The sequence below is a fragment of the Ambystoma mexicanum genome, chromosome 8 (assembly GCF_040938575.1).
Source record: "Ambystoma mexicanum isolate Mex_15411 chromosome 8, UKY_AmexF1_1, whole genome shotgun sequence".
Taxonomy (NCBI): Eukaryota; Metazoa; Chordata; class Amphibia; order Caudata; family Ambystomatidae; genus Ambystoma; species Ambystoma mexicanum.
This window is the reverse complement of record NC_090929.1, coordinates 1,078,204,248-1,078,226,542: the sequence shown is the minus strand read 5'-3', so window position 1 is coordinate 1,078,226,542 and position 22,295 is coordinate 1,078,204,248. Positions and strand designations below refer to the sequence as shown.

Here is a 22,295-nt window from a genome sequence, read left to right as displayed (position 1 = left end):
GTTAAAGGCAGAGTGGAACTTCAAAAGGTGATAGACGAGTTAAAAGAAGCAATAGAAACACAAACTGGACACCCCATGTACCCTCAACAGGCTTACAAAAATGCACCAGTGGTGAAAAGGGTGCAAAAACGGCACAGTGGCAATGTGGCTTTTGGCGAAAATATGTAGCGCCTGTTCTTACTGTAGAACTACAACAAGAATACATCTGGAATGCACCAATCCTTTTAAAAGATGAAACAAGGAAATATTGAAACAGTTGTTACACAATGCTGGAAACAATTGGCAAAGATTACCGAGTATTAAATTACCTTTTTCCAAAATACACGCCCAAATGACATACCTGGTCAAAGACTTCCTTCAAACATGGCTTCCAGATGTTTCTTTAGAGGAAGTACAGTTGTGCAATGTAAGTGGCTTTCAACTGATTTCAGTCACCAGCCTCATTTGTGGACTTCTCCATAGATGTAACATATAAAGATTGGCCAGGTTGTTCTGGGTGCCATCATGCCCTCAAGTGAGGTGGCAGCTGGGAGAGGAGTGACAAGTAGAAGGAGCGTCAACCCTCGAGGAAAACGCAAAGTGGGAAAAAATTTTATACAGTAAAACGTCTGAAGGTTTCACAGTAGAAGCAAAATAGAGGCAGAAATGCAGAATCTGCGGAGGCAAAACAATTGTGGTCTGTTGTCCACACTGGGCAGGAAACAGTAAAGGAACTATTAGGACCAAAGGCAAGTATCACAACTACAGGAGGCAGAATAGAATAAAGCTGCGGGAGATGCAGCAGGATAGGGGAGAACAGGCCAAATGAAGGCTAGCACCCAACAAGTACGAAGACTAACAGAAACATATAGAAAAGGTCAGAAAACGTTTAGCCACTCTCAGGGAAATAAACAGTTACCTAAATCATTGCGACGTGAAGAAAGTACGTCCTCATCCCCCATAAGTGCAAAGTTCGGTTTTATTCCTTACTTTCATCAGAAGAGGAACTACGCCGTCTTGCTTTGAGGGACTCATAAGGAATGTGTATATGACCGCCATCTGCAACAAAAGATATTTTTGTCAATTAAGCACCCTCAATGCCCATGTGCCCTTTAAGAAAAGAGGGAGCAGGTCGTTAGTGGGATAGATAGGAAAGAAGATGCACATTTTGTGGTGTTGGACCTTGCAGCTCAAAAGTACTCAAATCTTGAGTGTTCTTGTGATTTTAGGTCAGTAGTACCAGAGACAGTAGACCATGTTTCATCCAGAAAGGAGATGCCAAGATTGATCTGTTGAATTCAGCATTTTGAGAACCTAGCTTCGAGGTGATATTGAGAGGGGGAGATAGGGCAAGAGAAATGAGCAGCAGGTTTGCCCCATTATGACAATGGCCCTCATCTACAAAAACTTTCTAGGAAGATTTGAGGCCATATTGAACCCACAACAGGCAAGTTGAAATCCTTGGTTGAGGAGAAGTTAAAGGCAGAGTGGAACTTCAAAAGGTGATAGACGAGTAAAAAGAAGCAATAGAAACACAAACTGGACACCCCATGTACCCTCAACAGGCTTACAAAAATGCACCAGTGGTGAAAAGGGTGCAAAAACGGCACAGTGGCAATGTGGCTTTTGGCGAAAATATGTAGCGCCTGTTCTTACTGTAGAACTACAACAAGAATACATCTGGAATGCACCAAACCTTTTAAAAGATGAAACAAGGAAATATTGAAACAGTTGTTACACAATGCTGGAAACAATTGGCAAAGATTACCGAGTATTAAATTACCTTTTTCCAAAATACACGCCCAAATGACATACCTGGTCAAAGACTTCCTTCAAACATGGCTTCCAGATGTTTCTTTAGAGGAAGTACAGTTGTGCAATGTAAGTGGCTTTCAACTGATTTCAGTCACCAGCCTCATTTGTGGTCTTCTCCATAGATGTAACATATAAAGATTGGCCAGGTTGTTCTGGGTGCCATCATGCCCTCAAGTGAGGTGGCAGCTGGGAGAGGAGTGACAAGTAGAAGGAGCGTCAATCCTCGAGGAAAACTCAAAGTGGGAAAAAACTTTATACAGTAAAATGTCTGACGGTTTCACAGTAGAAGCAAAATAGAGGCAGAAACGCAGAATCTGCGGAGGCAAAACAATTGTGGTCTGTTGTCCACACTGGGCAGGAAACAGTAAAGGAACTATTAGGACCAAAGGCAAGTATCACAACTACAGGAGGCAGAATAGAATAAAGCTGCGGGAGATGCAGCAGGATAGGGGAGAACAGGCCAAATGAAGGCTAGCACCCAACAAGTACGAAGACTAACAGAAACATATAGAAAAGGTCAGAAAACGTTTAGCCACTCTCAGGGAAATAAACAGTTACCTAAATCATTGCGACGTGAAGAAAGTACGTCCTCATCCCCCATAAGTGCAAAGTTCGGTTTTATTCCTTACTTTCATCAGAAGAGGAACTACGCCGTCTTGCTTTGAGGGACTCATAAGGAATGTGTATATGACCGCCATCTGCAACAAAAGATATTTTTGTCAATTAAGCACCCTCAATGCCCATGTGCCCTTTAAGAAAAGAGGGAGCAGGTCGTTAGTGGGATAGATAGGAAAGAAGATGCACATTTTGTGGTGTTGGACCTTGCAGCTCAAAAGTACTCAAATCTTGAGTGTTCTTGTGATTTTAGGTCAGTAGTACCAGAGACAGTAGACCATGTTTCATCCAGAAAGCAGATGCCAAGATTGATCTGTTGAATTCAGCATTTTGAGAACCTAGCTTCGAGGTGATATTGAGAGGGGGAGATAGGGCTAGAGAAATGAGCAGCAGGTTTGCCCCATTATGACAATGGCCCTCATCTACAAAAACTTTCTAGGAAGATTTGAGGCCATATTGAACCCACAACAGGCAAGTTGAAATCCTTGGTTGAGGAGAAGTTAAAGGCAGAGTGGAACTTCAAAAGGTGATAGACGAGTTAAAAGAAGCAATAGAAACACAAACTGGACACCCCATGTACCCTCAACAGGCTTACAAAAATGCACCAGTGGTGAAAAGGGTGCAAAAACGGCACAGTGGCAATGTGGCTTTTGGCGAAAATATGTAGCGCCTGTTCTTACTGTAGAACTACAACAAGAATACATCTGGAATGCACCAAACCTTTTAAAAGATGAAACAAGGAAATATTGAAACAGTTGTTACACAATGCTGGAAACAATTGGCAAAGATTACCGAGTATTAAATTACCTTTTTCCAAAATACACGCCCAAATGACATACCTGGTCAAAGACTTCCTTCAAACATGGCTTCCAGATGTTTCTTTAGAGGAAGTACAGTTGTGCAATGTAAGTGTCTTTCAACTGATTTCAGTCACCAGCCTCATTTGTGGTCTTCTCCATAGATGTAACATATAAAGATTGGCCAGGTTGTTCTGGGTGCCATCATGCCCTCAAGTGAGGTGGCAGCTGGGAGAGGAGTGACAAGTAGAAGGAGCGTCAACCCTTGAGGAAAACTCAAAGTGGGAAAAACCTTTATACAGTAAAATGTCTGAAGGTTTCACAGTAGAAGCAAAAGAGGCAGAATTGCAGAATCTGTGGTGGCAAAACAAATGTTGTCTGTTGGCAACACGGGGCAGAAACAGCTCCAGCCTGCTGCTGAAGGTAAATCCTCCACTTTACCCGCAAATGTATAATTTGGTGGTGCGGGAAAAACAGCAGTAATTCCGTACCTGCCCCAAAAAGCATCAGAGATGGAATTACCACCACTTTTTTCCTGCACCGCCAAATTTGTAATGCGGGCCATTCTAATAATGGGGCAAACCTGCTGCTCATTTCTCTAGCCCTATCTCCCCCTCTCAATATCACCTCGAAGCTAGGTTCTCAAAGTGCTGAATTCAACAGATCAATCTTGGCATCTCCTTTCTGGATGAAACATGGTCTACTGTCTCTGTTACTACTGATCTAAAATCACAAGAACGCTCAAGATTTGAGTATTTTTGACCTGCAAGGTCCAGTACCATAAAATGTGCATCTTCTTTCCTATCTATCCCACTAACGACCTGCTCCCTCTTTTCTTGAAGGGCACATGGGCATTGAGGGTGCCCAATTGACAGAAATATCTTTTGTTGCAGATGGCGGTCACATTCCTTATGAGTCCCTCAAAGCAAGATGGCTGAGTTCTCTTCTAGTGAAAGTAAGGAATAAAAAGCTCGAATTACATTTAAGGGAGATGAGGATGTACTTTCTTCATGTCGCAATGATTCTGGTAACTGTTTATTTCCCGGGGAGTGGCTAAACGTTTACTGACCTTTTCCATATGTTTCTGTTTGTCTTCGTACTTGTTGGGTGCTAGCAGGACCAGAGGCAAGTATCACAACTACAGGAGGCAGAATAGAAGAAAGCTGCGGGAGCTGCAGCAGGATAGGGGAGAACAGGCCAAATGAAGGCTAGCACCCAACAAGTACGAAGACAAACAGAAACATATAGAAAAGTTCAGAAAACGTTTAGCCACTCCCAGGGAAATAAACAGTTACCTAAATCATTGCGACGTGAAGAAAGTACGTCCTCATCTCCCTTAAATGCATTGTTGGGTTTTTATTCCTTACTTTCATCAGAAGAGGAACTCTGCCGTCTTGTTTTGAGGGACTCATAAGGAATGTGTATATGCCCGCCATCTGCAACAAAAGATATTTTTGTCAATTAGGCACCCTCAATGCCCATGTGCCATGTAAGAAAAGAGGGAGCAGGTCGTTAGTGGGATAGATAGGAAAGAAGATGCACATTTTGTGGTGTTGGACCTTGCAGCTCAAAAGTACTCAAATCTTGAGTGTTCTTGTGATTTTAGGTCAGTAGTACCAGAGACAGTAGACCATGTTTCATCCAAAAAGGAGATGCCAAGATTGATCTGTTGAATTCAGCACTTTGAGAACCTAGCTTCGAGGTGATATTGAGAGGGGGAGATAGGGCTAGAGAAATGAGTAGCAGGTTTGCCCCATTATTACAATGGTCCGCATTACAAATTTGGCGGTGCAGGAAATAATGGTGGTAATTCCTGCTCTGATGCTTTTTTGGGCGGGTACGGAATTACTGCTGTTTTTCCCACACCACCAAATTATACATTTACGGGTAAAGTGAAGGATTTACCTTCCGCAGCAGGCTGGAGATAAATCTACCAATTTAGCAAAAACAAAAATTGGCAGATTTGCTGTGCAGCAAGTACACCGACAGTTAATCTGCTGAAGATCCCCATGGAGTCATGTGGGCTTAAAAAATGGGGAATTACACTTCTCTACCACCACTTTTAATCCCATGGTTAACCCATAGATCAAGTGGCAGTAGTGAAACTTGAGTTTGGAGTAATTCAGTGGATTTATCGCCAAATAAGGACAACCCTTTGATGAGCCCCAATGTATTTTTATGCAGCTTGCTGCCATATGCAAGGGTTGTTTGTTTGAGTATGAAAGGTAGACTGATATGAAAATGTGAATCGATTAGTGGTGAGAAGGTGAATGGTTAAAAGACAGTGAAAGATTTGGTTAAAGATTGGTTGGTACAGAGCTGTTGGATTATCGAGTTGTTGTGAAGGAAACCATTGCCTTACAGCAGTTTATAGACTTCCTACCCATGTTCCTGGCAAGATCACAGTTGGCCAGGAAAAGATAGGGACCAATAAGCCCCCTGGCATGAAAACTCCCTCCCCTCCAGCTGTAAACATTTGGAAGATACGGACATATTGCCCACCAGTTTTCAGAAGGTTAGCGCGAGGACCTTGTGATGCTAAGATCCAGAGGAGGTTTGTTTGTTTGTTTGTTTGTTTAATTTATTTGTAGAGCGCGCCGGACCCGTGGGTAGAATGGCGCTTAAGGAATCGGTTACAGGCATAAGATATGCATTTACATTAACAAAGTACATCAATTTACAATTTTTCTTTTTACATAGTACAACAATTTACATATAATGCAGGTATGGTGGCGGCTATTAGATATTAGAGATGAGGGTAAATGCTACTCTTTGTTCAGTAACCAGCCAATAACAAGTTTCCTAAACATCAGGAAGGACTCAGTAGTTTTAAATTTGAGTGGTAGGGTGTTCCAAAGTTGGGAGGCTAGCACAGTGAAACTAGTGCCTCCTGCTCTTTTTAAGGCAAATCTGGGCACTAACAGGCATGAGGAGTTGGATGATCTGGTGGTTCTTAATGTGGGTTTTAAAGTGAATTTGTTGGACAGGTAAGGTGGGGCTAGGTTGTTTAAGGCCTTGTAAGTGAGGAAGATAGTTTTGAGGTCAATTTTATGCTGTATGGAGAGCCATTTACACGCTTTCCTGGTTGTGGAGACGTGCTCATGCCTTGAGATGTTGAGTGCTGCTCGCAGAGCATTGTTCTGGAGAACCTGGAGTTTGTTAGTTATGGATTGGTTGGCTTCTAGGTACAGGCTGTTGCAATAGTCTAGTTTGGATTGAATGAGTGCTCTGGCCAGAGTGGGACAGCTGTCGGGGGATAGGAAGGGTCTGCTAGCCCTGATTAGCTTACCAGTATAGGCAGTGGCCGAGGCGGTAGAGTTGATTTGTTTGGAGAGGTTGGTGTTGGCATCAAGGTGGAAGCCTAAGGTGTTCACACTTTTAGCGATAGGGATGGTGTTACCATCTATGATAATGTTCTTGTAGCTGGGACTGAGTTTAGACAGGTTATTAGGAGAGCCGACCAGCAGAAGCTCCGTCTTCTCATCATTCAGGCAGAGGCCGTGGGTGGCCATCCAAGCCTGAATGATGGAGAAGATTTCGTTGATCCGGGTGACGTCCGCATTGTAGTTTCCTGAGATGGTGAGGAGAATCTGTGCATAGTTGGTGTAGGTGATACCCAAGCGGTCCAGTTTGTCGAATAGAGGCTTCGTAAATATATTGTACAAGGTGGGGGAGACACAGGAGCCTTGTGGGACTCCGCAGGTGATGGGGATCGGGTCAGCAGCAGCTGTTGTGGAGAAGACTCGCATGGTTCTATTCGCCAGGAAGGATTGTATCCATGCGGAGGCAGAGGAGGAGAAGTGGGCTGCAATAGATAGGTGGTTGCATAGGATTTCGTGGTCGACTAAGTCGAAGGCCGCTGAAAGGTCTAAGAGAAGTAGGATTGCTGCATTGCCTTTGTCTTTGATTTCATCAATCTGGCTTTTTAGGTCAACCAGAGCGGTTTCAGTTCCATGTTGAGGTCTGAAGCCAGATTGACGTATACCTAGCAGTTGATTAGATTCCAGGTATTCCTGAATCTGGATGTAGGCGACTCTGTCCAGGATTTTTTACAGAAGAGGAACAGTGGTGATGGGTCTATAATTAGGTAGTATGGCTGGGTCTAGGGATTGTTTTTTTAGGAGAAGGAGCACCCAAGATTGTTTTAGGTTGTTGGGGACAGCATTGTTAGCAAATGAAAGGTTGATTAGCTTAGTGATAAAAGGGGAGAGGTCTCTGGCAGCGTCTTTTATTATTTGGGCAGGGCAGCTGTCCCCTTTGCAATTAGAAGGTTTTAGGGAAGAGATGATTTTTTGGACTTCTAAGATAGTTACTTTCTTAAAGGTGAAGCCTATATTGGCTTTGTTAGGTGTTGGTGGGTTAAAGCTAGGGTTAGTGGTTTTGTTGCTGAAGAGTTGTTGATGTTTGCCCTCAATTTTGGTCTGGAGCCCTGTGATTTTATTGTTGAGGACATTCTGGATGCTGGTGCACCAGGGTTTATCTTTTGAGCAGTTGCCTGGCGGGGGATTGGGGTTTTCTAGCTCCTTTAGAATTTTAAATCATTCTTTGGTGGAATCCTGACATCGTAGGCATCTTTTTTGGTGCAAATTATCTCACTTTTGTATAGCGCGGAGATGTTCTTCAGATTGGATTTGTTTTCAGGTGATGGATTGGTTTTCCATAGTAGTTCTAGTTTGGCTTTCTTTTTCCTGATTAGTTTGAGTTCGGGAGTGTACCACGAAGTCAAGTGGTTTATTGGTTTACTTTAACGTAGTTTCAGAGGGGCAATGGTATCGATGGCGGTAGCCATGGAGTTGTTGAAGGTGTCAACTAGTAGGTTAAGGTCAGCATTGTCCGGCAGAGCGTTAAGGGTGGGTAGGACCAGAGGTAACAGGGCTTCGGCAGTGATGTTGCGCTTGTTTCTGGTTGGGCAGGCAGGTGCCAGGGGGCATTTCTTAGGCATGGCCTGGTTGATTTGAATTTCGAGAGGGATAAGGTAGTGATCCATCCATGTGAGAGGTTGGGGGTCCTTACAGGTGGTGTTTCAGTTAAAAGTTGCTACCCAGTCGAGAATTCTGGCTTTCTGGTGAGTCGGTGAGATACTGAGTTGAACGAATCCGTGCTCAGTTAGGGCATTTGCTAAGGATGCGGCTGGTGCGTCCTTGGGTTCGCTGTAACCCAGATTGAAGTCGCCAAAGATAATAGTTTGTGCTAGAGGCTTGGAATTTTCAGTGATGAGCGCTGTAATGTCTTCCTCGAAGGTTCCAGGGGGGGCTGGGGGTCTATATATAAGGTGTAGTGTAATTGTACTTGTGGGGGAGGTTTGTAACTTGATTGTGAGTAGCTCACAGGATTTAAGTGATAGGATGGAGACTAGTCTGCAGCCTAGTGGTGGTTTGGAAATGATCGCTACGCCTCCTCCCTTACCATTAGGTCTGTCGGCTCTGAGGATGGAGTAGTTGGCAGGAATGGCTAACGATAGATGTGGTCCTGAGGCCTCGTGTAGCCATGTTTCCGTTAGGGCAAGGAAGTCAAGGTCATAGGTTAGAATGGTGTCAGCAATTTCTGTGGGGTGTGCGGCCAGGGATCTGGCATTGAGTAAGGCTCCTTTTAGGGGGAGTGGGTCGGGCTCATTGGGGGTCTTTAATTTCTTCTTAGTTTTGGTGTTGAGTTTGGCAAGGTGGATTCTATTTGTAAGGGACAGCCTAGTGCCTAGTCTGTTGTTGCGGGCAGTGATGTCTGGGTTGGTAGAACGTAGGGGTTCTGGAGATTTAAGTGTGGGGGGCACAGTGAGACATAGAGCACTAAATGTACTGTGATTGGTAGTTTTGTTAGGGGTCGTATTGGCTAGGGAGCTGTTGTCTACGGAGGAAGTAAGGTGAGAGTTGTGGTTAAGTGGAAAAGGTGGCTGGGAGGGTAGGAAGGGCGTGGGGCAGGGGATCGGGTGGTGCCTAGGGCAACCAAGATTGGCTAAGCCGTTGTTGACGGTTATGAAGATGTTGTCGCTACAGTGTACATTGTCCAGCATGATGCAGAAAGGGAACATGGTGAGAGTGAGCCAGGTGATCATGGTCTGGGCGCACGGCTACACAATGCAAGTCAGGTACACACTAGGGCTGGGTTGCAATTGGACAGTGCCTAAATTTGAAAATACACTCTGTGGATAAATGCCGTGCTAGGCTAGATGCAGATCATAGCAGTGAGGCAGTGCTAGGCTAGGTGCATAACAATACAGTGAGGCAGTGCTAGGCTAGTCTAGATGCAGTACCAAACATTAAAGCAGTGCTAGGCTAGGTGCAGAGCAATACAGTGAGGCAGTGCTAGGCTAGTCTAGATGCAGAACCAAACATTGAAGCAGTGCTAGGCTAGGTGCAGAACAATACAGTGAGGCAGTGCTAGGCTAGTCTAGATGCAGAACCAAATATTGAAGCAGTGCTAGGTGCAGAACAATACAGTGAGGCAGTGCTAGGCTAGTCTGGATTGCAGAACCAAACACCGAAGCAGTGCTAGGCTAGGTGCAGAACAATACAGTGAGGCAGTGCTAGGCTAGTCTAGATGCAGAACCAAACATTGAAGCAGTGCTAGACTAGGTGCAGAACAATACAGTGAGGCAGTGCTAGGCTAGTCTAGATGCAGAACCAAACATTGAAGCAGTGCTAGGTTAGGTGCAGAACAATACAGTGAGGCAGTGCTAGGCTAGGTGCAGAACAATACAGTGAGGCAGTGCTAGGCTATGTGTCGATCATGGCAATGAGGCAATAGGCGCATTACTAGAGATACATGCATGATGGGTAATGCTATGGCACATAGACGATGGCTGTTAATTTTGAAATCAGCAAAGGGTAATACAGGGAGGCTGCAAAGTGTGCTGACTTTTACTTTCAGTGATGATGCTAAAATGAGGACGGGAGTGTCAATGAGAGACAGTATACAGGAGAGCTCCAGGTGTCTAGGAGCCAATCAATGCCGGTAGCCAGGGTGGAAGAAGGACAAACGCAAAATCAGGCTAACAATGCGAGGGCGGCATCTTGGAACGGGGTCGATCCTCGTGTGAGCCCCTGGATTCCAGGGTTTGGCTGCAGGCAATGTTTCAGATAAGCAGCCTATATTACAAGTATAATGGTGTCACAGGTACAATGCCAACACATTAGCTGCATTAGCACATTAGGTGCATGCGTATAGATGGCATCACAATGGGCAAAATAGGGTCATGGATGCAAGTGGCGCAAGAATACAAGGCATGCATCTGAATATCAGGCGTATGAATGGTCATCAGCAATGACAGAGCATCGAGGGGCTGGGTAGTCCCATTACCGGGATCGCGGCAGTTAAAGGATGACTGCCTGAAAGAGCGGGGTGCGGTTTCAGGGAGCGGATGCATTTACAAAAGGCAGATTGATAAAAACAGGAGTTCGATTGAGATACTTATGGAGGAACACACATACAGTAGTACGGGGTTAAGCACGAATATTCACAGTTTTGCAGAGTCTTACTGTTGCATCAATTAGGTTGAACGTCCATGGCAGCAGCGAATTACGTCATGGTCTGCAAGTATGGACCATATGTTCATGGGGGCGAATTTGGGCATGGTGCCTGGGCGAACAGCAAGGAAGGCTGCATAGGCTGAAGACAGGAGTCAGCTTTCGTGTTCTGGCCTTGGTGCTTCTGGGCCGGCTAATCGCCTGCCGGCTGTGGATTGGCCCACAAGAAGAGGGCAGCAGCCAATAGGGATCGTGATGGGATGGTGGTTAGGCAAGACCAGCACTAACATAAACTAAGTCGGCCTTCTTAGAAGGTGCAAATGCCTCGTGGCAAGCAATGGAGAATGCACAGGCTGATGAGGGTAACCAGCCAAACGATAGTTGCAGGATACAAAGAAGGGCTTCTCTGTGGAATCCGAGTGACTGCCAACAATAATATATCAAAGTGGCACAATATCGCCTCCGGATGGCTAAAACGGCAGGTTTTGAGCAGAAGGTTGCAATTAGCCAACAGGCTTACCTTTGTGGCTGCAAATGTTTTGGACATACAGATGATTAAGGGCACTGCTCCATCAGTGCTGTAGGGAGCTCCAGCTCCTCCAAGACGGCTGTAGGGAGCTCCAGCTCCTGCAAGACGGCTGCGCAGGCTGAAGACAGGAGTCAACCTTCGTGTTCTGGCCTTGGTGCTTCTGGGCTGAGGTGGAAGACTTACTTGGGATTATTGGAGCAGAGGTGCCAAAACAGCAGGAGTGAAGATATATGTGCAAGGAAATCATGTGTTTAATTATATAATCTAAGTATTCCTCACAAGTCAAGATATGGAGGCCCTTCTTGAATCCAGACCTCAATAGATAGTGGTGTGAACCAACTTAGGGCACAATTAATTGAATCCATCGCAGAAGCAGCGCAAGCGCCTCACGCACAGAGGTAGCGTGCGCCAGGCGCAGCGCAAAACATAATTTTCACGCAACGCATATTCATGTATTACCCGAGCCATTACCAGCCGAGGCGCAGTGAACATCCAGCAGCGCCAGTTACGCCCCCAACACCGCACCTTGTGCAGGAAAAAGCCAGTGAAATGTCCAATACGGCGCAAAGGTCCAGCGCCATCCTTGGCCCAGCACACAGACCCTCTCCATTGTAATTGCGTGAAAAATCAGAGCGTACCCCACTTGCGCCAGTCAAATTGCGTGAAAATGGCCTTGCGTACACCCACGAAATCCTGTACCTCGCTCGTGCCAATCAAATCACGTGAAAAGGGCCTCGCGTACCCCCGCAAATTCCCGCTTGCACCAGTAAAATTGCATGAAAAGTGCCTCGCGCGTACCCCCGCAAAATCGTGTACCCCGCCAGCGCAAGTCAAATCATGTGAAAAAGGCCTTGCATACCCCCACTAAATCACATACCCCGCTCGCGCCAGTCAAATCGCGTGAAAAGGGTCTCGCGTACCCCCGCTAAATCGCGTACCCCGCTCGCACCAGTCAAATCGCGTGAAAAGGGCCTTGCGTACCCCCACTAAATCGCGTAAACCGCTCGCGCCAGTCAAATCGTGTTAAAAGAAGCTTGCGTACTGTCAGGGCTGGCTGGGGTAGGCCTGTGGAGAATAATAGAATAGGAGAGTGCTTCAAAGCAAAACATTACAGGCTTCCCAAACAATGATGGTGGAGTTAAGAGAGAATTTGATTGTTTGGGAAGACAATGAGCAGGGTATTAGGCTGGAGTGCTGGATTCTATAACTTTCTTTCATCTAGAGTAGTTCAGAGTCTAGTTGTGTATTTTTTAAGCTCCTTAGTTTAGGCCATTCCTAGAGTCAAGTATCCCCAAGTCAGAAGTAAGAAGGTGTAGAAGCGGAAGGAGATGCTCTCAAGAAGACTTCAGGAGGGAGCGTTCATTTTCTGATGCCAGAGTCCAGAGAAAGAAGAGAAAATATCAAAGCTAAGTACAGATCTCGTTTTATGTACATTTTCATGCTGGAAAGACTAGTTGTGAATTGATTGAATACGCGTCGTGGAAAGGTGAGCGCGTGTTATGAAAGACTACGGTGCAGCACGGGTTTACAGCAACTCTGTGCGTGGCATGACAAAGAAGAACAAGTTACTTCTTACCTTGTAATGTTCTTTCGATGGGATGTTCCTCCGACGTATTCCTTATCTTAGATATCTCTTTCCAGCTTTGCTGGGCTCGGAAATGTTTTCTCTCTAGAAGGCGCTGCGCGTCGACGTCCGCCGAGTCGATGTCCCTCGACAGCCGCCGTATCGACGTCGACGTCATCCTGCCTATAAAGGCCGCGTGCAGCGTCCGTTGCTCAGTTCCGTTTTGTAGCGACAATAATTCTTTCTGGACTAGACTAATCACCCTGAAGGAGCGTAAGCTGCAACAACAAGGGAAATAGTACTGCGGGGATGGATGGGAGGGTCGATAAGGAATACGTTGGAGGAACATCCCATCGAAAGAACGTTACAAGGTAAGAAGTAACTTGTTCTTCGAAGGGATTGTGTCCTCCGACGTATTCCTTATCTTAGAAAGGCTCTCATAGCAGTATTCTGTTATTGGAGGTGGGAGTACTGACTTCATGCTTCCTCTTATTGATGAATAGAGTGCAATACTGCCCTTCCAAACCTAGTTTCCTGACTGGAGGAGGAATCCAAGTTGTAAAACCGTGTAAAGGTATGGATGGACGACCATGTGGCAGCCGCACATATGTCTCGAACCGGCACTCCTCTTTTGAGGACCGATGAAACTGCAATACCTCTGGTCGAATGAGCCCTAAGATTTTGAGGGGGCTCTTTTCCTGACAGTTTATAACATTCCAAAATGGCTAAAATAATCCATCTGGAAATGGTCTGCTTAGTTATCGGTAGCCCCAGCTTGTGACCTGCGTAGCCTACAAACAGCTGGTCTGCTTGTCTTATCCTAGCCAGTCTACTAATGTAAAAACTTAAAGCCCTTCTTGGGTCCAGCCTGTGTAACCTCTCTTCCTCTTTCCCCGGATGGGGAGGAGGATAGAAAGATGGAAGGGTAATCTTCTGTGTGATATGAAATTCAGAAACCACCTTTGGGAGGAAATTAGGCTTCACTTGCAGAACAACTTTGTCTTTGTGAAAGATTGTATGAGGGGGTTTACAAGAAAGAGCTTGTAACTCGCTCACCCTTCTAGCAGATGTAAGTGCTACTAATAAAACAGTCTTAAGGGTAAGAAACCTTAACAAACAAGAGTGGAGTGGTTCGAAAGGTGTGCCCATCAGGAAAGTTAGGACTAAATTTAAATCCCATAGGGGAACCTGGAATGGTCTTGGGGGATAAACGTTAGTTATCCCCTTTAGAAACTGTATTACCAAGGGTAACTTGAAATAGGATGGTTCTTTTGCAGTGTGCTTAAAGATGGACAGCGCTGCGAGATAGCCCTTGATAGTGCCAACTTGAAGGCCTGAATTTGCCAAGTAGAGTAGAAATGATAACACCGCTGGTGTACCACATGAAAAGGGGTTGATATTCTCTTCTCTACACCGGCTGCAAAATCTGTTCCAACGGCAGCGGTATAAAGATTTTGTTGCTGGCCTTCTTGCCGAAAGCAACACCTCCATAACGTCATCAGGGAGGTCCCAATCCTTGTACCTCAGCCTTTCAGAAGCCAAGCGTGAAGGTTGAGGGTTTTGATGTCTGGATGGAGAACCTGACCTCCCTTCAGTGAGAGCAGATTCTCTCTGAGTGGAAGTAGAATTGGAGGGCAGATGGACAAGTCTAGAAGGTCCGGGTACCACGTTCTCCTGGTCCAATCCAGGGCAATTAGGATCATGGTTTTCCGGAATCTTCTCAACCTCCTGATCATTTGAGGAATGACAGGGACTGGTGGAAACGCGTACAGGAGTGGAAACTCCTAGTCCACTATGAACGCGTCTCCCAGAGCTCCTCTCGGGGGAAAAGCCCTTGAACAGAACAGATCGCACTCCCTGTTGACACTGGTGGCGAACAGATCCACCTGAGGGGTTCCCCAAAGGGCAAAGATCTCTTGAAGAACTTCCTGAGCTAGTTCCCACTCGTGGGAGACTGTGCTCTGCCTGCTCAGAGCGTCCACTGTCAAGTTCTTCTCTCCGGCTAGGTGAACTGCCGATAGAGAGATTCCTTCTTGGATTGCCCAAAACCAGAGCTGCATCGCCTCTCTGCACAGTGGTAGTGATCCTACGCCTCCTCTTTTGTTGAGGTAATGCATGGCCACTGTGTTGTCCGTCATTATCAGTACATTCTTTCCTTGTACAGATGGCAGAAAAGCCTTCAGCGCAAGTCTGATGGCCCTCAACTCTAACAGGTTGATATGTAGTCTGGACTCCGATGGAGACGAATGACCGCTGATCGTCAAGTCGTTGGCGTGGGCTCCCCACCCCGTAAGTGAGGCATCCGTGACTACTGTTATCTCCGGCCAAGGTTGCAAAAAACTGCTCTCCTTTCAGAATGTTCTCCTGACAGGCCCACCACTGAAGGTCTCGAGCCACCCTGTCGGGAACCTGAAGAAGATCTGTCATTCTCCCTGAGAATTGTGACCACTGAGTTCTCAGTGCCCACTGGAGAGATCTCATTCTCAGGCGAGCCTCTGGCACAAGGAAAATGCAGGATGCCATGAGGCCTAGCAACCTCAAAAAGTCGAAGGCTGGGAGACGTTGGGCATTTTGAAACTTGGTGACCATCTGTAGAATATCTTGAGCCCTCACCTCTGGTGGCGAGGCTTTTCCCAGGGAAGTGTCCAGGATCGCTCCGATGAACTGGAGTCTCTGCGATGGTATCATTTGTGACTTCTTTAAATTGAGGGAGAAGCCCAGTCTGTGAAGGGAGTGGCAAACATCATCTAGCTGGATCTGAGCTTGTTCCGAAGATACAGCTCTGATCAACCAATCGTCCAGGTAGGGGTAGACGTGAATCCCTTCCCTCCTTAGACTTGCAGACACTGCCGACATTAACTTGGTGAAGACCCTCGGGGCGGAGGTCAGCCCAAATGGCAGAACTCGAAATTGATAATGAGAGTTGCCAATTGCGAACCTCAGGTATTTCCTGTGTTTGAGATGGATTGGCACATGGAAATAAGCGTCCTGAAGGTCCAGAGATACCAACCAGTCCTTGAACTGAAGGGCCTGAAGGATCTGAGAGAGAGTTACCATCTTGAATTTGTCTTTCCTGAGGAATTTGTTCAATTCCCGCAAGTCCAAGATGGGTCTCAGTCCTCCGTCTTTCTTTGGTATGAGAAAGTAAGGGGAGTACCAGCCCTTGTTCCTCTCCGCTACAGGTACCGGTTCTATGGCACCTTTCTCTAGCAGGTCTAAAATTTCCTGCAAGAGGAGTGGATCTGGAGCTTTTTGAGAGTTGATCCCCGGTGGATGACTCTGAGGTATGCGTAGGAGAGGCAGGCAGTAACCTTGTGCAACTGTCTCCAATGCCCAAGCATCTGACGTGATAGCCTGCCATTCCGCCAGATGTTGAGTTAACCTGCCTCCTACAGGTGTCTTGTGAGGGAAGTCCTCAGAGTGGTTTAGGGGCGGCTGATGCAGATGCCGATGGTAAAGAGGTACCTGCTGTTGCTGCGGCTTTTGAATATCTACCCCGTCCACCTCGGGTAGTTCTTCTTTGTCCCCTTTGAGCCGGTCGTCCTCTACCTCTTCCGAATGCGGAGTAGAAGCGAAAAGACTTGCCTCTCGCAGAGGTTCCTGTGGGACGAAAAGGTGTCTGACGGATTGCAGCGCCTAGGGATTTTGCTGCTGCCTTTGATGTTTGCAGTTTTTCTAAACTGTCATCCGCCTTTTTCCCAAACAAAGAAGAGCCATCAAATGGCATATTCAAGAGCCTGGCTTGCACATCTGGGGCAAAACCAGACTTTCTCAACCAAGTAAATCTCCTGGTTGTTGTACTTGCCGCCATTGCTCTGCTCATACTGTCAGCCGAGTCAATGCCCATCTGGAGGGCTTCGCACATAGCGTCTTTACCGTCCCTTATGATATTTAGGAACGCCTCCCTTTATTCTCCCTCCGGGATGCAGTCAGCCGCTGTAGAAGCACACTCCCAAAGTGTATGGCTAAATCTAGCAAGGGTGCAAGTAGCATTAATAGATTTTAATGACATGCTACATGCCGAAAAGACTTTCTTAGCCATAGCATCGTATTTCTTATCGTCCCTGTCCTGTGGGATGGTAGGGTAAGCAGTCTTGATGTCAGTAGAAGATGCTGCCTGTACCACCAGACTTTCTGGGGATGGGTGTTTGGACAAAAACTCCGGGTCTGCAGAAGATACCCTGTATTTAGCAGACAGTTTTTTATTTACTGCCGGGACGACATCTGGGGTTTCCCAGTTCGTCAGTATTTTTCTTTGAAGAGCTTTATGAAAAGGTACTACAGGATCCTCCTGTGGACCTTTATCAAGAATATCCGTGAGGTCATCCTGTTGGAAAGCCGGTGAAGGTGTTGACCACCCCATACATTCTGTAATCCTGGCCATTAAGGCTCTATAAGGGGTTTCAGCATGCTCCCCCGGGTCTGGCCTAGCGAACTCCACCTCTGGGGAAGTGTCTAAACCACTTGCCTCATGTAAGGAATCATGGAGTTCCTTTAATCTGCGTTCCTCTGAGGATAACTCCTCTTGAACTGGGGTTGCAGATCCCTGCAACTCAAATGGCTCTTCTTGATCAGACAGTTCTCCCTCTTCCATAATTGAAGACATTGTTCTCAATTGGTCTGAGCTCACAAAGGGTGTGAAACCCATCTCCAAGGCAGAGGGTGCCAAACTTGTCGTAATCGGCCTCGAAAACGTCGATGTCGTCGACGTCGAAGGCTTCGAAAGTGGCATCGAAAACAAAGGTGGAGGCCTCGAGGTCTTCGATAGAATCGGAATTCTGCTCGAGGATATCGACAATCTCGACAACATCGACATCGAAGACCTGGGAATAGCCACTGGGTGCGCCGCAACCGTGACTTTCCTTGGCGTCGACGCCGGTGTCGAGGATGGCGTCGAGTCGACAGACCCGTGTGTCGAAGGTCCCTTCGACAACGGCGTCGAAGACACCGACCTCGGCGTCGACGGAACCTTCGTCGACGGCGTCGACGGAACCTTCGAAGAAGAATTCGAGGTCTTTGCTTTACTCGAGGGTTCGTGACGCATTCTAGAAGCTTCCTTCGCCGGGTGCTGTGATTCGCGGCGTTTTGGACCTTCGGGTCTTTCGAGCAGAGCATCGCTCTCGGCAGTCTTCGAGGGGGTCGAGGCCGCTTTCTCGAAGACGCTCATCATATTTTTTCGGAATTCCTCCCATTCAGCCCGGGAACTATGCTTCGTGGGGCAAGGGATTCTCTTAGGTGAAACAGAGGAAGAGGAGGACGAAGAACGGGATCTTCGGCGTCTCCTTTTCGAGTGCTTCGATCTCGAAGAGCGAGGGGACCCGCTTCGAGACCTGGAGCGCGAATGGTGATGAGGAGACGAATGTCTCGACTTCGTCGAAGAAGAAGAAGCTTTAGAAGTCTTACCTTTTTCCAGCTTCCCCCTACGCTCCTTCAGGGCTTTAGCTGTCATGGACATACAGTCCTCACACTCCGAACAATGGTGTTCAGCTCCCAAACACCACAGACAGACCATGTGAGGGTCCACTATCGACATCTTTTTTCCACAGTCTCTGCATTTTTTAAAGCCGGACCGAGGGGTCGTCGGTTCAGACGAGGAAGCCATCGAGTATGGATCGAATATCTCGAGGAAAATGGAATAATATATCTATGAAACTGAGCAACGATATTCCGAGGCACTGAGTAAGCGCGGAAAAACGGAACTGAGCAACGGACGCTGCGCGCTGCCTTTATAGGCAGGATGACGTCGACGTCGATACGGCGGCTGTCGAGGGACTTCGACTCGGTGGACGTTGACGTGCAGCGCCTTCTAGAGAGAAAACATTTCCGAGGCCAGCAAAGCTGGAAAGAGATATGTAAGATAAGGAATACGTCGAAGGACACAATCCCTTCGAAATTATTGATTCCCTCTGTGTTAACGCGCACGTGTCAGCGTTTGGGCAGCGCGGTACAGCAGCGCGGGTAGGAGTAGTCAACTTAAAGTAGCGCGTGTGCGATGTCCTAACATCACGGTTCCGTTTCGGAAATAGCGCGGGGTGTAAAGGAGAGCATGTGTCTTCAAGTGGCAGCACAGTTCAAGAAGGAGATTTCAATAAATACCCAAGCATCCATCCCATAGTAGCAACAGAAATAGGACTACAGTTCTTGGGATAGTTTGAGGCAAGAGGTGCAAGCAAGGTAGAAAAAGGACTACTGACTTTAGGAGGCACCAGAAAAGGAGCAATAAATACTTGTTGTACTCAAGATATACGTTAAAGGTTATTTCAAGCATAATACAAATAAAGAAAGTAGTACCAAGAAGAGGAGACCAGAATTAGTGAGCAAATGACAACATTTTCATCACTGGTTGAACTAAAGAAATCCAAACAAAACTCTTACCAGTTACTAGTGATTGAAGATGGCAATGGCAAAGCTCACATTCAGACATATTCCTGAAAGGAGTGTTAGAGGAGTCTAATTTCATAACTCTTTCTTTCTGGAACACTTATTCACTTTATTTCATTTGAATCAGTCAACCTAGAGGTACCTTAAGGACTATACTAGCTTCATCTGATTAAGCAGAAGCTGAGCAGGTAATAGAGTTGCATACATATTGAGTTCCCTAAGGTAGGATTAGTTCATTGAATATTTAACTGCATCCATTTGTCTCACTACAGATTTCGAAGACAGACCAGTGGGCTACGAGTCTGCAGATTTCTCGTTTGTTATTTTATCCACTACCCCTTTCCCTTCCTTGGGGTTTTTAGTTCAGCGGTCAACAAAGGAGTTGAGACAGAAACTTCAGGGGAGGATCTATGGGATCAGCATCAGCTCCTGCTGAAATCTGCAAGTCAGAACTGTTATGTATCCCCACTAAATCGCGTACCCCGCTTGCGCCAGCCAAATCGTGTGAAAAGGGCTGCACGTATTGTGACGGGTGTTGGGGGGTCTCATGTGGCGTGGGCTGCCTGCAACGTATGGTCAGGTGTTATGGTCTGCCTGCAGGGTATGGTCACGGGAGATGGACTTCCTGCAGGGTATGGGCACGGGTGTTTGGGGGTCCCTTGTGGTGTGGGCTGCCTGCAGGGTATGGTCACGGGTGATGGGCTGCCTGCAGGGAATGGTCATGGGAGATGGGCTGCCTGCGGGGCATGGTCACGGGTGTTGGGTGGTCCCCTGTGGTGTGGGCTGCCTGCGGGGCATGGTCATGGGTGTTGACGGGGTCCACTGTGTTGTGGGCTGCCTGAAGGGCATGGTCACAGGTGTTGGGGGGTCCCCTGTGGTGTGGACTGCCTGCGAGGGATGGTCAGGGATGTTGGGGGGTCCCCTGTAGTGTGGGCTGTCTGCGGGGTATGGTCACGGGTGATGGGCTGTCTGTGGGGCATGGTCACGGGTGTTGGGGGGATCCCCTGTGGTATGGGCTGCCTGCGGAGCATGGTCACGGGTGTTGGGAGGTCCCCTGTGGTGTGGGCTGCCCGCGGGGCATGGTCAGGGGTGTTGGGGGATCCCCTGTGGTGTGGGCTGCCTCCGGGTCATGGTCATGGGTGTTGGGGGGGTCCCCTGTGGTGTGGGCTGCCATGTGCGGTTCCTGGCATGTGAAGGTGGCTGGAGGGTGAGCTTCTGAGAGCCCTGGTGGAGGCATAAAAGGGGGTTGCAGTTTGGAATGTTTTCTGCAGCATGTGATTTGGGGGTGCCCCTTAAGGAAAATACTTGGAGGTGTTGATAGTGGTGAAAAACTAAAGAACCACCGGTGGACAGGGAGTACACAGGGAGTGGCGCACATGTGATATAATGGAACATATATTAAGAAGTCGGAAAGTGGAGGAGAGGCCCATACACAGGGTGGGTGGCAGAAGCCCGCCTGAGAATGAGATCCCTTCAATGGGCTTTGAGAACTCAATGGTCCCAATTCTCAGGAAGGATGACGGACCTGCTCCAGATTCCAAACAGGGTCGCACAGTATCTCCTGTGGTGGGCCTGCAAGGACAATATTCTGAAAGGAGAACATTTTTGGCAACCGTGACCGGAGATTACAGTAGTGACGGACGCCTCACTCACGGGGCAGGGAGCCCATACCAACGGTCTGACAATCAGTGGTCGTTGGTCTCCATCGGAGTCCAAACTACACATCAACCTTTTGGAGCTGAAGGCAATCAGACTAGCAAATGAAAGCCTTCCTGCCCTCTGTACAGGGAAAGAAAGTCCTGATAATGATGGACAACACAGTGGCCATGCATTACCTCAACAAAAGAGGAGGTGTAGGGTCACTACCACTGTGCAGAGAGGCAATGCAACTCTGGTACTGGGCAGTTCAGGAAGGACTCTCCTTATCGGCAGTTCACCTAGCCAGGGAGGAGAACGTGACGGCGGACGCTCTGAGCAGGCAGGGTGCAGTGTCCCACGAGTGCGAACTCAGGAATTCCTTCAAGAGATCTTCGCCCTTTGGGGAACCTCTCAAGTAGACCTGTTTGCGACCAGGGTCAACCGGAAGTTCGAAAGCTATTGCTCAAGGGAATTTCCTCTGAGAGGATCTCTAGGAGACGTGTTTGTGGTGGATTGGGAATTCCCACTATTATACGCGTTTCCTCTGATCCCCGTCATTCCTCAAGTAATCAGAAGGTTGAGACGGTTCAGAAGCCGCATGATCCTAATTGCCCTGGATTGGGTCAGGAGAACGTGGTACCCAGACCTTCTAGACATGTCCATCTGTCTTCTGATTCATCTTGCCTCACAAAGGGAGGGACACTCTCAACCTTCACGCTTGGTTTCTGAAAGGCTGAGATTCAAGGATTGGGACCTCCTGGATGATGTCATGGAGGTGTTGCTTTCGGCAAGAAGGCCAGCAACAAAATCTGTATCATTGCCGTTGGAACAAGTTTTGCGACTGGTGAAGGGAAAAGAATGTTGATCCTTTTCTATGTTCAATTCCAGAGGTGTTATCTTTCCTCTTATCATTGTTACACAAAGTCCTCATTGTTGGGACCATCAAAGGTTATCTGGCAGCGCTGTGCATCTTCAAGCGCTCTTCAGAACAGTGTTCCTACTTTAAAATTCCTTTGGTGATTCAATTCCTAAAGGGGCTCACAAATGTGTTCCCACCTTCTTCTTTTCAAGTCCCAGTTTGGGACCTTAATCTGATTCTAAAGTTTTGAATGTGTGCTCCATTTGAGTCATTGCACACATGTCCATTGGGATTGTTAACCTTCACGTTGGAGATTAAATCGACTAAAGAGGCACTGGTCAAATCCATTGCCGGCACGGACTCGCACATGCTGGGATAGGAAGCCAGAATCAGCTATATGGAGAATACGTTGTGTGAACAGGCACATGACCATGCTGAGTTAACAAACATGGTAGTGGGAATCAAGGAGCAGCTGGAGATAATTTGGGCTGGCTAGGAGGACTTGGAAAATAGATTGCGGAGAAACAACATCTGTATTCGAGGAATCCCGACACATACAGGATCTGGAGCAAGTATAATATGTCTGAGACCTATTTCGATCTTTTTTAGACCTACCAAGTACCACAGACTTTGAATTGGCCAGAACACACAGGGCATA

The 22,295-nt window shown here is 47.2% G+C and overlaps 1 long non-coding RNA gene across 3 annotated transcripts in view; it reads right to left on the bottom strand.

Annotated features, from left to right (window-relative positions):
• The window catches only part of LOC138472747 (uncharacterized), a 732,613-nt gene that overhangs the window by 483,091 nt on the left and 227,227 nt on the right, over positions 1 to 22,295 (bottom strand). For all 3 annotated transcript variants that reach the window (XR_011268674.1, XR_011268672.1, XR_011268673.1), the window contains exons 3-7: positions 3,249 to 3,434; positions 2,353 to 2,492; positions 1,795 to 1,980; positions 899 to 1,038; positions 341 to 526 (exon numbers count right to left, since the gene is read on the bottom strand). This is a non-coding gene — a long non-coding RNA (uncharacterized lncRNA). The remainder of the gene's footprint in view (positions 1 to 340; positions 527 to 898; positions 1,039 to 1,794; positions 1,981 to 2,352; positions 2,493 to 3,248; positions 3,435 to 22,295) is intronic.